At 31.5% G+C, this 14,208-nt stretch overlaps 1 protein-coding gene and 1 long non-coding RNA gene across 4 annotated transcripts in view; one reads left to right on the forward strand and one right to left on the reverse strand.

Annotated features, from left to right (window-relative positions):
* Positions 1–14,208, forward strand: part of LOC127714683 (uncharacterized) — a 230,980-nt gene that overhangs the window by 11,676 nt on the left and 205,096 nt on the right. The window lies entirely within an intron of this gene.
* Positions 3,558–7,876, reverse strand: LOC127714710 (uncharacterized). The gene is made up of 3 exons (XR_007987882.1): positions 7,831–7,876; positions 6,536–6,644; positions 3,558–3,614 (listed from the first exon to the last, which is right to left on the reverse strand). It is a non-coding gene; the product is annotated as an uncharacterized LOC127714710 (long non-coding RNA).

Genomic DNA, 14,208 nt, shown 5'->3' on the forward strand with positions numbered 1-14,208 from the left:
CATGTCTGTCATATTTGTTTTTCGTGAATTGTTTTGCTATAAATTAGGACGTTAGTTTTCTCAATTGAGTTGTTTCATATTTTTCATGTCGGGGTCTTTTATCGCCAACCATACGGTATGGGTTTTTCTCATTGTTGAAGGCCCTATGGATGCCTATAATTGCTTGCATCCACTTCATTTGAACTTTGGTGGATAGTTGTCTCATTGGCAATCATACCACATCTCCTTATTTTTATATTAAGGTAAACATATTTTATTTTAATAGAGGCGAAGGTTAATCGGACATTTACATGTCGCTACCGACGTCTCAAAATGGACAAAACCTTCCATAGTTTTTACATAATTACTATAGATGGATAGAAAAAAGATAATTGACTAAAACACTAATTTCCAACCAATTGTACTTTTTATTCAATTTCCTCCATTTATTCTATTTTAATTTTATTTTTTGTCGGACTGGTAAACGCTCTAATACATGTAATATTCTGTTAGAAAAAAAAATATTTGATTTGAAACTTTATTCATTAATCAGTACATCATGAACAGTTTTATTTCGATACCTTTTCTTCCGTTCGAGAAAGAATAATGTTAAAGCATAAAAATAATGTTATAAGGTACAATTCACATCGCATTTCTTGCGACATAATGTACAGTTTTGAGGTAAATGTGTGCAAATTGATACATTTACACTTATTTTGTCAAAGATACAAATAAGAAAACCGACACTATTTGGCTCATTCTACGAATTCTACAACAGCTGTCTTTTTGGCAATTAAAGTTATATGAATAATGGGAATTAAATACAATGCAGCTAGGTCGATTCCTTAAATGCGAAATTTATAGGCATTATTGGTATCTGCAAGCATAATGACAATTACAATGGCTTCATCCACCATGTCAATGTCAAGTAAACAAGTATCTTTTTTTTTTAAAGAGAAGTTACAATATTTCTCTTTTGCTTTCTTGGAATAAACGAGATGTAGGTTATACGTCAAATACTAGACTAAAAATATAAACAAAGGGAAACTATACAAAAAAACAAAAAAACAAGAACAATGAAAAAAATAAAGCGAAGATGCAATCATCTACCTAACACATGATAATGTCAAAAAGTGTTTGTACAATATGCTACTTAAAGCTCTTAATCGCTCCACAATATTCAAAATCGAAACATATTTATAGTAGTATATGCAGATATATATAAAGAAAGAGGGAATAGAACTATAAAATTGTCGAATATAGTTCATTTTGCTCGTTCTCACTCTGAAGATGCGCTATTCTGTCTTCTCTTTGGATTCTGATACTATCTGTGTACCGTTTACGTTTTCGACTTATCATAATTATTACTGTCGTCGTAAATATAAATGTAACTGACCCTGCAGCGACAATATAAATGAGAATTGGCTTCAACTCTGTATCTGAAAGCAATCAACACAATTAGTAAATAGATATATAAAGGACCGCATCTCCAAACACAGAATCTGATTTTAATATTACAATTGAATACGATACATTTTCCATGTGATGGTATGTTTCTCACACTCGGAACTTCCCGACATAAATACTGTTTACGAGTATTGTTTTCCAGAAATTCTTCTAATTGTAGTTCTGTGAAAAGCTTTTCTGATGGTTTTATAATAACTAAACACACCTTAATAATAATATGTAATACTATTTTTAATTCTAGCTCTGAAATTGTTGTAAAAACAGTCACTTGGTTTAATTTTGTTCGTGTACTTCTTTAAACTTGAGGTATAAATTACTCAGTTGGTTTACTCTTTTGAATTGTTAAAAGTGTAGCATGCTATAGCTTATTGAACTTGGTCATGGTTCAAAACCGTACCTGTAATAGTTCACATCGTTTTCCTTTGGTCTTTGTAGACAGTTGTTTCATTGGCGATCACAGAACATCTCCATATACACGGTGTCACTTCTCATACATAACAGATATTCTTGAGTACATAGTTTTTTCCTGTTTTGGTTTACCTTTTCGGATACCTTTCTTTTGATATACCTCACAACAAACATTTCACTGTCCTTCCGTATCCCATATACCATATATCATATATTTTAAAATGCAAATTAATTATTTGAACAAACCTACCCCTACTGGGTTTATCATTTGAAATTTCAATTTCTGTTACAGACTTCAGAACCCTGGAGTAACCTGTGGAAAAATAATATTTTGTTAACATCATGAACATGAAAACTTGAGAGAGCAAACACGACTTTCTTTTGGTTTAATCCCGCAGCAGTTGTCATGTGCCAAGTAAAGAGCCTGTATTTCAATGGCTATAATTGGTTTCTGTCTACCATAATTGTTTTTCGTTTATTGTGTTTATCATAAATCATGCCTTTAGTTTTCTCCTTTGAATTGTTTTACTTGTGGTCATGCTAGTGTCGTTCATAGATGATTATACGGTATGAGGTTTGTTCATTGTCGAAGCCGTTCAATGATCTGTAGTGGTTAACATCCTAGTAAATTGGTCTCTGGTATGTATTTGTCTCATTTGAAATTATACGACATCTCCGTAATTATATGATTTATATGAATATTTAGTACTTAGGTTCACTTGTTCTATAAACGATATCAAGCATTATTCAGAGACGTTAATTAATTCCTTGTTAAAGATGCAAGATTAACATATTGTCCTTGATTGTCCAGTATAAAAATAACCTAAATATTGACGTATTTCTGTAACTGCGTCATATGAAAATAAAAAGATGTGGTATGATTACCAATGAGACAGCTCTCCACAAGAGACCAAATGACACAGAAATTAATAACTATAGGTCACCGAACTATTACAAGCCTACTTCGGGAGGTGTCACTTATTGATGGTAAGGAACGGCTTACCCTTTCGGAGCACCTGAGTTTAACCTAGGTTTTTCGGGAGTGTCCTTGTTGCTCAATCTTAAGTTCTTAGTGTAGTGTTTTATGGATAACTGTTTGCCTTTTTGTCGTTTTTTCTTCTGGCTATCGTGTTGTCAGTTTTTCTATAAATTGGAAGTCTTTAAAGGAACTGTAAGACTTGTATAAGAATTATAATGTCTCCGATTTTTCATGCATGATACGGTAATCATATAATCTTCGATTACTGTGTTCATTGAAAGAAAATCAATAAATGATCCTCTAATAGGTTGATGTAATGTTAACCGTTTCTATTTTCACTGTATGTTTTTCTGTCTTAATGATTTATTTTAAATTCATCGAGGGTGTGATATGATCTAAAATGGTAATCTAAAAACGTCAAATGGTCACGTGCTTGTCCGCTTCGACGGCGATTGTCTTGTTTTATGGTCAATTATTATTTTAAGTTCAAAAATGGTTGTTTATGAATTAAAGCTTTGTTTATCATGTTTATTATATACTATATAGACATTTGTTTGTTTTTATAATACAATATCTTTACCGATTGACCTATACATTTCTATCTAAATTTGTGTATAGTAAGAATGCTAGATTTCCAATTTGTAATGATTGAGATTTAAAAATGTGACATATATATAGTTGCATCCTCCGCTTAGAGTTTACATAGAAAAAATACAAGTACTCACCCTGATACAAATCTACGGTTGCTATAACGTCCGCACATCCATTTATGTGATCACATCTGCATGTAGAAAATTCAATATTCCAAATTATCAAATGAATCATTATCATAAAAAAAAATGATAAGGGTAAAACTTCCATAATGAAGATTACTTAATCATGAAGTTTTAAGATCGGCTTAAAAAAACAGAATGCATACCGACAAAGTATGTTAATATTTGCAAGATCGTTCGAGAATGAACATTGTTTCACGGAGGTTTTAATATAATAAATGTGATGGTAATATTCTCATAAATTGCTTTCGTCAGATATAAAATGTTCAAGATCTTAAAAAATGACAACATCTGCCATGTAGTAATGGAAAAGGGTAATCACTTTATATATATACATAAACAAGTCTAAATTGAAAACAACGTTCAAACCTATGATTACGTTGGATAAAAACCGCAATTTTTATACGTGTGCATGCAAAACAAATTTCTTGCTAGAGGGGTCTAAATAGAGCACAAACAACATTTTCCAAAAGACCCAAAAAGTGAAAAAGTATATTTTAACAAAACGCATTTGACTAACAGGTCGAACAACAAATGTTCTTAAACCGTGCTGACTGCCATTGGCGATTGCCAAATAAACGGATCATCGATGTAATAAATTGATCTTAATTATAAATGTGTTGCTAATCAGAAAACAATACTATATATATATATGAAAATGGTGTTTGTGCTGTATTGAGACCCCTCTACCAAGAAATTTGTTTTGCATGCACACGTATAAAAATTGCAGTTTTTATCCAACGCAATCATAGGTTTGAACGTTGTTTTCAATTTAGACTTGTTTATATTTTTTCGTTTGGGCTTGTAATATATTTGCCTTCGGGTTTATATGATCCGTTCATCCTATTTTGACTCTTTCAAAATTCAAAAGTCTATTCTAAATTGAGATAAATTATATGCCCTTCCAAATACCGTTTCGATTCCTAACATCACTGAAGAGACATTTATTGTCAAAATCCGGATAGGATGTACAAATTTTTGCACCTCATGTTTGCGGTATACCATCTTATCCGCAAGTTTATTGTTTTCTGTTTGGTAATAAATTAATAATAAGATATATTTTTTACATCTTGTGATCCGTTTATTTTACAATCGCCAATGGCAGTCAGCAGTGTTTAAGAACATCAGTTGTTCGACCTGCTAGTCAAATGCGTTTTGTTAAAATATACTTTTTCACTCATTTGGTCTTTTGGAAAATATTGTTTGTGCTGTATTTAGACCGCTCTACCAAGAAATTTGTTTTGCATGCACACGTATAAAAATTGCGGTTTTTATCCAACGCAATCATAGGTTTGAACGCTGTTTTCAATTTAGACTTGTTTATATTTTTTCGTTTGGGCTTGTATTATATTTGCCTTCGGGTTTATATGATCCGTTCATCCTATTTTGACTCTTTCAAATTCAAGAGTCTATCCTAAATAGAGGTAAATTTTATGGCCTTCCAAATACCGTTTCGATTCCTAACATCACTGAAGAGACATTAATTGTCGAAATCCGGATAGGGTGTACACATTTTTGAACCTCGTGTTTGCGGTATACCATCTTATTCGCAAGTTTATTGTTTTCTGTTTGGTAATAAATTAATAATAAGATTTATTTGTTACATTTTGATCCGTTTATTTTACAATCGCCAATGGCAGTCAGCAGGGTTTAAGAACATCAGTTGTTCGACCTGCTAGTCAAATGCGTTTTGTTAAAATATACTTTTTCACTCATTTGGTCTTTTGGAAAATGTTGTTTGTGCTGTACTTAGACCCCTCTACCAAGAAATTTGTTTTGCATGCACACGTATAAAAATTGCGGTTTTTATCCAACGCAATCATAGGTTTGAACGTTGTTTTCAATTTAGACTTGTTTATATATATATATATATATATATGCGTTGGATAAAAATCGCAATTTTTATACGTGTGCATGCAAAACAAATTTCTTGGTAGAGGGTCTAAATACAGCACAAACAACATTTTCCAAAAGACCAAATGAGTGAAAAAGTATATTTTTACAAAACGTATTTGACTAGCAGGTCGAACAACTGATGTTCTTAAATTCTGCTGACTGCCATTGGCGATTGCCAAATAAACGGATCACCGATGTAATAAATGGATCTCAATTATAAATTGAATACTAAACAGAAAACAATAAACTTGCGGAAAAGATGGTATACCGCAAACAAAAGGTGCAAAGATTTTTGTACACCATATCCGGATTTCGACAATTAATGTCTCTTCAGTGATGTTAGGAATCGAAACGGGATTTGGAAGGCCATATAATTTACCTCAATTTAGGATAGACTCTTGAATTTTGAAAGAGTCAAAAATGGATGAACGGATCAAATAAACCCGAAGGCAAATATAATACAAGCCCAAACGAAAAAATATAAACAAGTCTAAATTGAAAACAACGTTCTATCCTATGATTGCGTTGGATAAAAACCGCAATTTTTATACGTGTGCATGCAAAACAAATTTCTTGGTAGAGGGTCTAAATACAGCACAAACAACATTTTCCAAAAGACCAAATGAGTGAAAAAGTATATTTTAACAAAACGCATTTGACTAGCAGGTCGAACAACTGATGTTCTTAAACCCTATACAGAGATACTAACATTAATGTTAAATTATCTTATACATCTTTGTATTTAAGTTAATCATTGAAATCATTTTCACATTTTTGAAACAAAAACATTTTTAATTTCAATTTGCAGTTATAAATTTCGAAATCATTATAAATTAAAGAATGTATCTCCCTCTTGATTTTATCATATCTTCAACGTTTGTATTAGGTGTTCAACATTCACATAGTTTCGCCTCAACCATCACTGAAGATACAGACGCATCTGGTGCGAAACAATGGTGCTGTGAATGTTATTCTACACATTTGTGTCAATCACAATATACATAATGATAAACAAAACATAATTAAACATTACCGCTGGTTAGTCGTACATACACACTTCTCCGTACACCCGTTGCCATAAGTGTTGTTTGAACATGGTTTACAAGGAGAACCCTGAAAGAACTCAAAACCATCCTCACATTCTATTAGAAAGTAATAAAAAAAGAATATGAAACAAAACAAAAGCGATGAGCCGGAATTGTTTTGCATCGGTATTTGATTGTTTTCTAAATATTAAAATTTGAAATTTGATCCTTGTAAATTGAAATTAGAAAGTTAAAATCTTTGACCTCAAACATGTTTATGTACTTTATCATCTCCATACAAAACAAACATGTCGGATTTAACAGTTTCTCATTAAAGAAATCATGCCTTTGGTTTATATATAAGTTTAAAATGCCTTTGAACGAGCTTTCAGTGACAGTGAATTGCTCAAAAATTGGTACCGTGAGTTATTTTGTCTTTTTTTGTGTGTGTGCTCTTTGCCTATCTGATGAGGTAACCTCATTCACGGTTTGGTGTACTGGTACATCCCCATCTCAGGTTAAGGAACGGTTTGAGAGGTCACACACATGTATTTAACCAATCGCACGGGCTGTGTTCCTGTCAAAGTTAAAAGCCAGTCCCAAGTTTGAAGCATGTAATTGAATGGTTGACATTGGTTGATGTCTGCCGTATTCGTTTTTAGATTTTTGTTCTCATTCTCTTTTTGATTGTTTCACATTTGTATATATTGGGGTCTTTTACAGCTCATTGTAAGGTATGGTTTTTGCTCATTGTTGAAGACCATATGGATAGATATAGCTGTTTGTATCCTCTTCTTTGGTATATGGTGGATGATTTTCTCATAACAATCATGCTGTATTCCCTGTCTTTGTACCGATTATGTAAAGGACAATTTTGCATAGGCACATTGAAAAACACGTCTTCATTACAATTAGCGATACATTCTGACTATAAATAATAACTGTTCATGTATTTTAAATTTTTCATCTATTTTGCGTTTGCGTTTGCTAGTTAGTGAGTAAACATTTGTTTTGATCATAGTATAAAACGCCTAAAGTTAAGATAAAATTGTGAAGTTTTGTTCAATCAAATTTAAGATTAACTTTGAAACCTACAATTCAAAATTTCACAACTTCAAATCATATTGAAATTTAGTTTATTCATAGTTTGGGATGTAAGTGAATCGGAGGAGGAGGAAATGAAAAACATGTTTCCGTAACTTTTGAATGATTATTTATTTCTTTACTTTTTCCTTTTTGTTGAGTGAAAGCGGCATTGGTGAAAAAAAGTCCGTCAATTCATCTTTAATATTGTCAATCTTACCCACACATCCATTATTTGTTTTCTCGTGGAAATCGCAACAAAACTGTTTAGTAAAAGCTCTGTGAACAAAACAAGTATTACAGTTATGACTAAAAAATGATTATTATTCAAGGTTGTGACAATTAAATCTCTACCATCTCAATGATATCATAAACACAACCTGGAATTGTATACAGAACTCTCACGAAAGGGTATACACACACAATATGACACAACTCTGGAATTCGAAATTTGAATTGAACACTTATGTCTACTGATACCCGCAAATTAAAGCACAAGAGCGATAAGCATACTTGTTGTTTAGTTTTTAATTATAGATTTATTGTAACTTATATCTTTGACTTTACAAACATTTAGCATTGTTTAGAATTGAAACACACGTTGTTCACAAGAAGATCATAGAAAAAAAAAGTACATTTTTTTTTCTTTTTTCTGATGATATAAAAAAGAAGATGTGTTATAATTGCCAATGAGACAACTCTCCAGAAGAGACCAAATGACACAGAAACTAACAACTATAGGTCACCGTACGGCCTTCAACAATGATCAAAGCTTTTGATAGGTTGTCGTCTTGAATAAATATTAGCTGATTAGACTGGCAGGAAATTTAAAAAAAAAAAGGGTTCTACATTCAAATTGATGGAATATCGTGGTAAACGTATTCAAGCCTTACAAATGTATGTTAGTTATATCCTTAAAAAAACTTTAGAAGATAATCTTGACCCTTTAGTGCAGAAAGGTCACTTATGATGTAACGTTTCACAGATGATATCGGATATGTTCCTTATGTCGTAACTACAATACCCTTCCTTTTCACGAATGTGACTTACCAAATTAGACTATTTACCGGATTTGTTATAACATAAGCAACACGACGGGTGTCACATGTGGAGCAGGATCTGCTTACCCTTCCGGAGCACCTGAAATCACCCCCAGTTTTTGGTGGGGTTCGTGTTGCTTAGTCTTTGGTTTTCTATGTTGTGTCATCTGTACTATTATTTGTCTGTTTGTCTTTTTATTTTTGGCCATGGCGTTGTCAGTTTGATTTCGATCTATGAGTTTGACTATCCCTCTGGTATCTTTCGTCCCTCTTTGAAGTCATAAAAATGTCGGAATTTACATATTTCACCAAATATGATTATTTCAAGCATAGTGTTTTATCAAAATATATATTAGCAACAGCTTTTCCCAAAATACACATAAAAACATCTTTGTAAATTACCTTTTGTAGCAAATTGTCTTGTTGGGTAAAGCTGTTTCTAATATCTAAATACTTATGGCAAAATCTTTAAATAAGGCCACTTTTGCAGCTTTTGCTGTTTTTGCTAAATGTAAAGTTTGAAGCCTTAAGGATGTAGTCAGGTGAAATTTAAATAAAATCTGGAACTTAAATAGATAATGTAAATCATAAGAGCATTAGTTAAGGAACAAAATAAGCTAAAAATATTGAAAGGTTATGGAACTCCTTTTCGGGATATTCTTTTTTTTTTCAATGGTGGGAAAAGGCTGAATTTGACCTTGTATTTAGGATTGGCATTATTTGGGTCTCGAATCGTTAGGAAAGAAATCTAGAATCTGCTTAAATTTTGGTAAATCACCTTTTATGAGCTATTGAAGTCTTATATGAAAAGAAAAGTTGGTGATATGGGACAAAATATTTTACCGTGTATCGTAGGAAAAAAAGCAAGCCGTCCGAACATACGACAAAAAATCCTAAACCTGACATGACTACATTCTTAATTCCAATATGTAAGACAACATTCAAAAGATATAAATACTGATGTACAATAGATAAATGTATTTTGAACATCTTAAGACTGTTAATTGGTAGATTTATATAGTTTTGATTTTCGAATTCACGGCCAAGTATATCAAACGAACTTAAAGTTTACTGTCAGCATTATTAAATAAGGTATTTTTAATAATTGTGTTGCTTTTTGTTATTCAAACCAGTATTATTAGGTCATCTACTATTCCTGTGTTTTATTCTATTCCCACTTCTTCGCTTCAACTTTTATTATTCTGCTGATTTAATTAAAACGATAGAGTGGTTAACCCGTCACGGGTTTATATGGCTTTGACTAGACATTGAAGAGTACAAAGCTTATTTTGTTTTACAAATTAAGAACTTTAGCAAAGATGCGTCTCGATGAAATATATATTACCGTTTACAAATGTACCCAAGGCTTTGATTACCTTAGTTGTATTTGGCAAAACCGTTCGGAAAAATGGGTCCGCAATGCTTTTAAACTCTGTACTATATTTTGGCTTTTTCACTATAATTTTGATTCGAGCGTTACCAATAAGTCTTTTGTAGACGAAACGCACGTCTGGCTTTTATTTTATTGTGTAGATGCTATCAAATTGGAATAAATTCTCATCTAAGTCATCTAATAGTATACCTTTTCAGGTTAGACATGTAAATTTCTCCACGCATAGTTGCATTCTTTAACATATAAACAAACGATTTTGATATACACTTAGCTGGAGGTTTAACTTTAGTTTCTTGGTATGCACATAAAAAAAACTTACCCGTCGTGACTACTTGTTTCACAAATCCCACTATTATCAAAGGCTTGGCTTAGTGTGCAAAACAAAACAATCAATGATGTTAGTTTTAGTTTCATAGCCACATGCCTTAAATTCGACGCGGAAGAAAAGTTGCTCATTATTTTATAAATCAAACACGTGTTGTTCTTTGAATCTACAATGACATAATTTATTCTAATTTTATATTATGTTAATAGTTTCTGAATGCATGGAATAACATAAGTCTTAAAGTAATGATTGCTAAAGTGTTGTTGGATCTGTACCCCCAGGGTAATTTTTATATATAATTTTTTGTTCTAAAAGATGCTATGTAACATTTTTCTCGAGACTATACTACATCTTTATATATATCTACTTTCATGTTTATTATTTCTAATTTCCTTATGTTTGCATGAGTATATAGTTTATTTCTTATGTAGATATGTATTTTGTTTACGATTATCTTGTTGCTTACTTGATTATTGCTGCTAAGAAAATTGATGTTATACATGTTTTGGGCCTATTCGGGGATACTTATTTTTCAAATTGTATCAAGACAAGTTTTTTCAACAAGTTGAATATAACAATCACTTAGTATATAATTATGTGAACAACTGCAATCAATGGAATACAATTCATATTTTTGATAGCCATAAGCCGTGATAGGTTAATCTGATAGAATCGTTGCTAGGTTTGTGATAATAAGATGATTTTTTTTTAAATCTACACAATAAACTTCTTTTACATTTGATTTGTTTACTTTCACCAGGATAGGGTGTTGATATAATGAATTTGAAAAAGGCCAGTACGTCAAGTCAAATTGTTATGAAAGGAAGGACTGCAGACAGTCATACCATTTGTTTCCTATTGTTCTTTGTTCAATACACGAAGGTCGGATGCATGTCCTTTAAACTGATATGATTCGGAAATTAGATAGGATTTGGAACAGATGATTAATCTCTGTGTTTGTTTTAATACTTGTAAAACATTTATTATTTTAATTTAAAAAAAAATATCATGGACTTATTTTCTGACAAACATATACTGTAACAGTAAAATACAAAAACATTTTGTTCCATATATAGGTGTACTATAAAATAAAATGTATATAGAAATAAGAAGATGTGATATGAGTGCCAATGAGACAACTCTCCATCCAAGTCACAATTTGTAAAAGTAATATATGTATATCCTAAACAAGACTTGAAGATTAGCAGCAACAAATTAACAGTACATTCAGTTCTGACGTTTATATGCTGCAAAGGCATTTTGGGATTTTGGGGAAAAAATATACTACAAGAAATTTGAATCACAGACTTTTGTTTTGTCACTTTATGAACCCTAAACCCCTATTTACTACAATTTTTACACTACTATCGAACCGTGAACAATACTTTTCTCATGTTACATATGTATTTATTGATTGCAGATAAATTTTAAAGTACATGTTTTTAGGTTTTTCGATCTTATCAATTATAATTTAAATGCGACTCTCAACAAGTTAGTGGTTTAGCTAGCTATAAAACCAGGTTTAATCCACCATTTTTCTACATAAGAAAATGCCTGTTCCAAGTGTGGAACATAACAGTTGTTATCCATTCGTTTGATGTGTTTTATCTTTTGATTTTGCCATTTGATTAGGGACTTTCCGTTTGGAATATTCCTAGGAGTTCAATATTTGTGTGATTTAACTTTTTGTTTAAATCTATCAGTATTAAACTACGCCTATCGGAAATTTTTTACAGAAACTATATGTGAAAAGGTTTTATATTCCATCAAATAGGACCATAACAGTGTATGCCATCGACCTTTTAAAAATGTTTCGATTTGATTTAATTTTTGTTCCTTCATAACCCCAAACCTTACGTCGTACCACAAGTTTCCCTCAAATACAAATTTAATTCAACAATTTCGCAAATTTTACAAAAAACTCTGTTGGCAACAAATTTTTTCTTTAATACCAACAATACCACGACCACGGCCGTATTATTCTAGAATACAGGATATCGCATTTGAGTATGTCAGTATTTATTCGACATGCTGCCGGAAAATTTAAACACCAAATAAACGTGACATGTTCGAAATTATGTGCTACTTATTTATGTAAGGTTTATTTCTGATAATGACATAAACCCACTAGACACCAATGCCTAATGTATTGGGGGATTAGGCGCTTACAAACACCTTTAATCCTACAATATTCAATATGTGCTTATCCCAAGTCAGGAGCCTGTAATTCAGTGGTATCCGTCAAATATGATTTCCGTTTATATTCTTTTTGTTTGAATCCTATTACATTTGTCATGTCGGGCCTTATATATCTAAAACTGACTTCACATTATGGGTTTTGTTTATCATTAAAATCCTATGGTTACCTATAAATGCTGAAATCCATTCGATTGTGACTATGTTTTTAAATACTCTGTACATACAATAAAGCAGATATAAGATTCAGATGTGACACAGAATCAAACAAATTTTGAAAACATTCATAAGTTTTCCGTTACATCCTCTTAGGATTTCCGTTACATCCTCTTAGGATTTGACGCAGTTAACCATAATTCTTGAGTCTGATGTATTTATACTCATAGTAAGGGGATCGATAATCCAAAAGCCTTTTTTTATTACCGTTCATCGAGTTCTCCTAAACAGTTTTTAGTGAGAAAAGATTCTCAGTGTTGATCTTTTTCAGGTTAAAGACTATTACCATATTTTTTATCCTAATCGGATATGCTGATCAACATAAGCCGTTGTAAAATTTGAAATATATGTGTGACGGCTTTTCATGGTTCAGTACTGTACAATGCGATGAACTTTTTGAATGTTTTTTTAAAGAAGTATTATCAATTAAAAAAATGATCTCTAAGTTGCTTTAATAAGGGTTACACAAACATGCTACGTTTTAAAGCATTCGGAACACAAAACATAACTTTAAATGCTCAAGGATTACGTTTTTTATACCAAAAAAACGCACAACATAACCATTTTGGAAAAAACAAACCGTAGCAGTTTATGCATGTTCTGATTATGTGCTGGTGGGTCGGGATACGCTGAAGATTTCGTACAAAACGCTAGTCTTTTATCTGAAACGTTGCAATTTGGTATTAATTATGGACCCATTTGTATGTATTATAAGGATTTCCAAACAATCACAACATTTTAAAATTTGCAAAACATTCAATTCCTATCGAAAAAAGTATTAACAAATACCGAACTTCAAGGTAAATTAAAAAAGGGGATGTCCATAAAAACTGACAAAATCAAACGTCACACTTTATCAACAAACGGACCTAATGGAAAACAACTGTCATATTCCTGATTTGGTACCAGAGAAGAACCGAAGGACCTTTTTTCATCAGCAACAACGTTGTGGGAATACTGTTGATTCATTATCTTGGGATACCATTTCCATGGATTTTTATAGTAAAATTTAACTTCTAATTCAAATTATAAACAAATAACAAATTTTATATAGGATTGTATGCAGAAACTGATACAATCTTTGACAAAAAAATGACATAACTTTGAAATCAAATATCCACGAAAATGCAATTTTTTCTCAAACCAAGAAAATTGGTACCAACTAAAATAAATTATTCCACCTTATGTAACATCCTTATAATTAAATGCTATAGTCTCCCGTAGAATTAATAATAGACAATGGAGCTTTAACATCTCAAATTTATTGAGCTTGCTAATACAAATAAAAAAAAAGCTTTTCTGTTGTTCTTTTATTGTTTAATAATATTAATATAATAGAAATGTATCAACAACAACTACACGTACTACTATTACTGCTACTATTACTTCTACTACTACTTCTAATAATAATAATTAATAATAAAAAGT

Source organism: Mytilus californianus, unplaced genomic scaffold (genome assembly GCF_021869535.1).
Source record: "Mytilus californianus isolate M0D057914Y unplaced genomic scaffold, xbMytCali1.0.p SCAF_9, whole genome shotgun sequence".
Taxonomy (NCBI): Eukaryota; Metazoa; Mollusca; class Bivalvia; order Mytilida; family Mytilidae; genus Mytilus; species Mytilus californianus.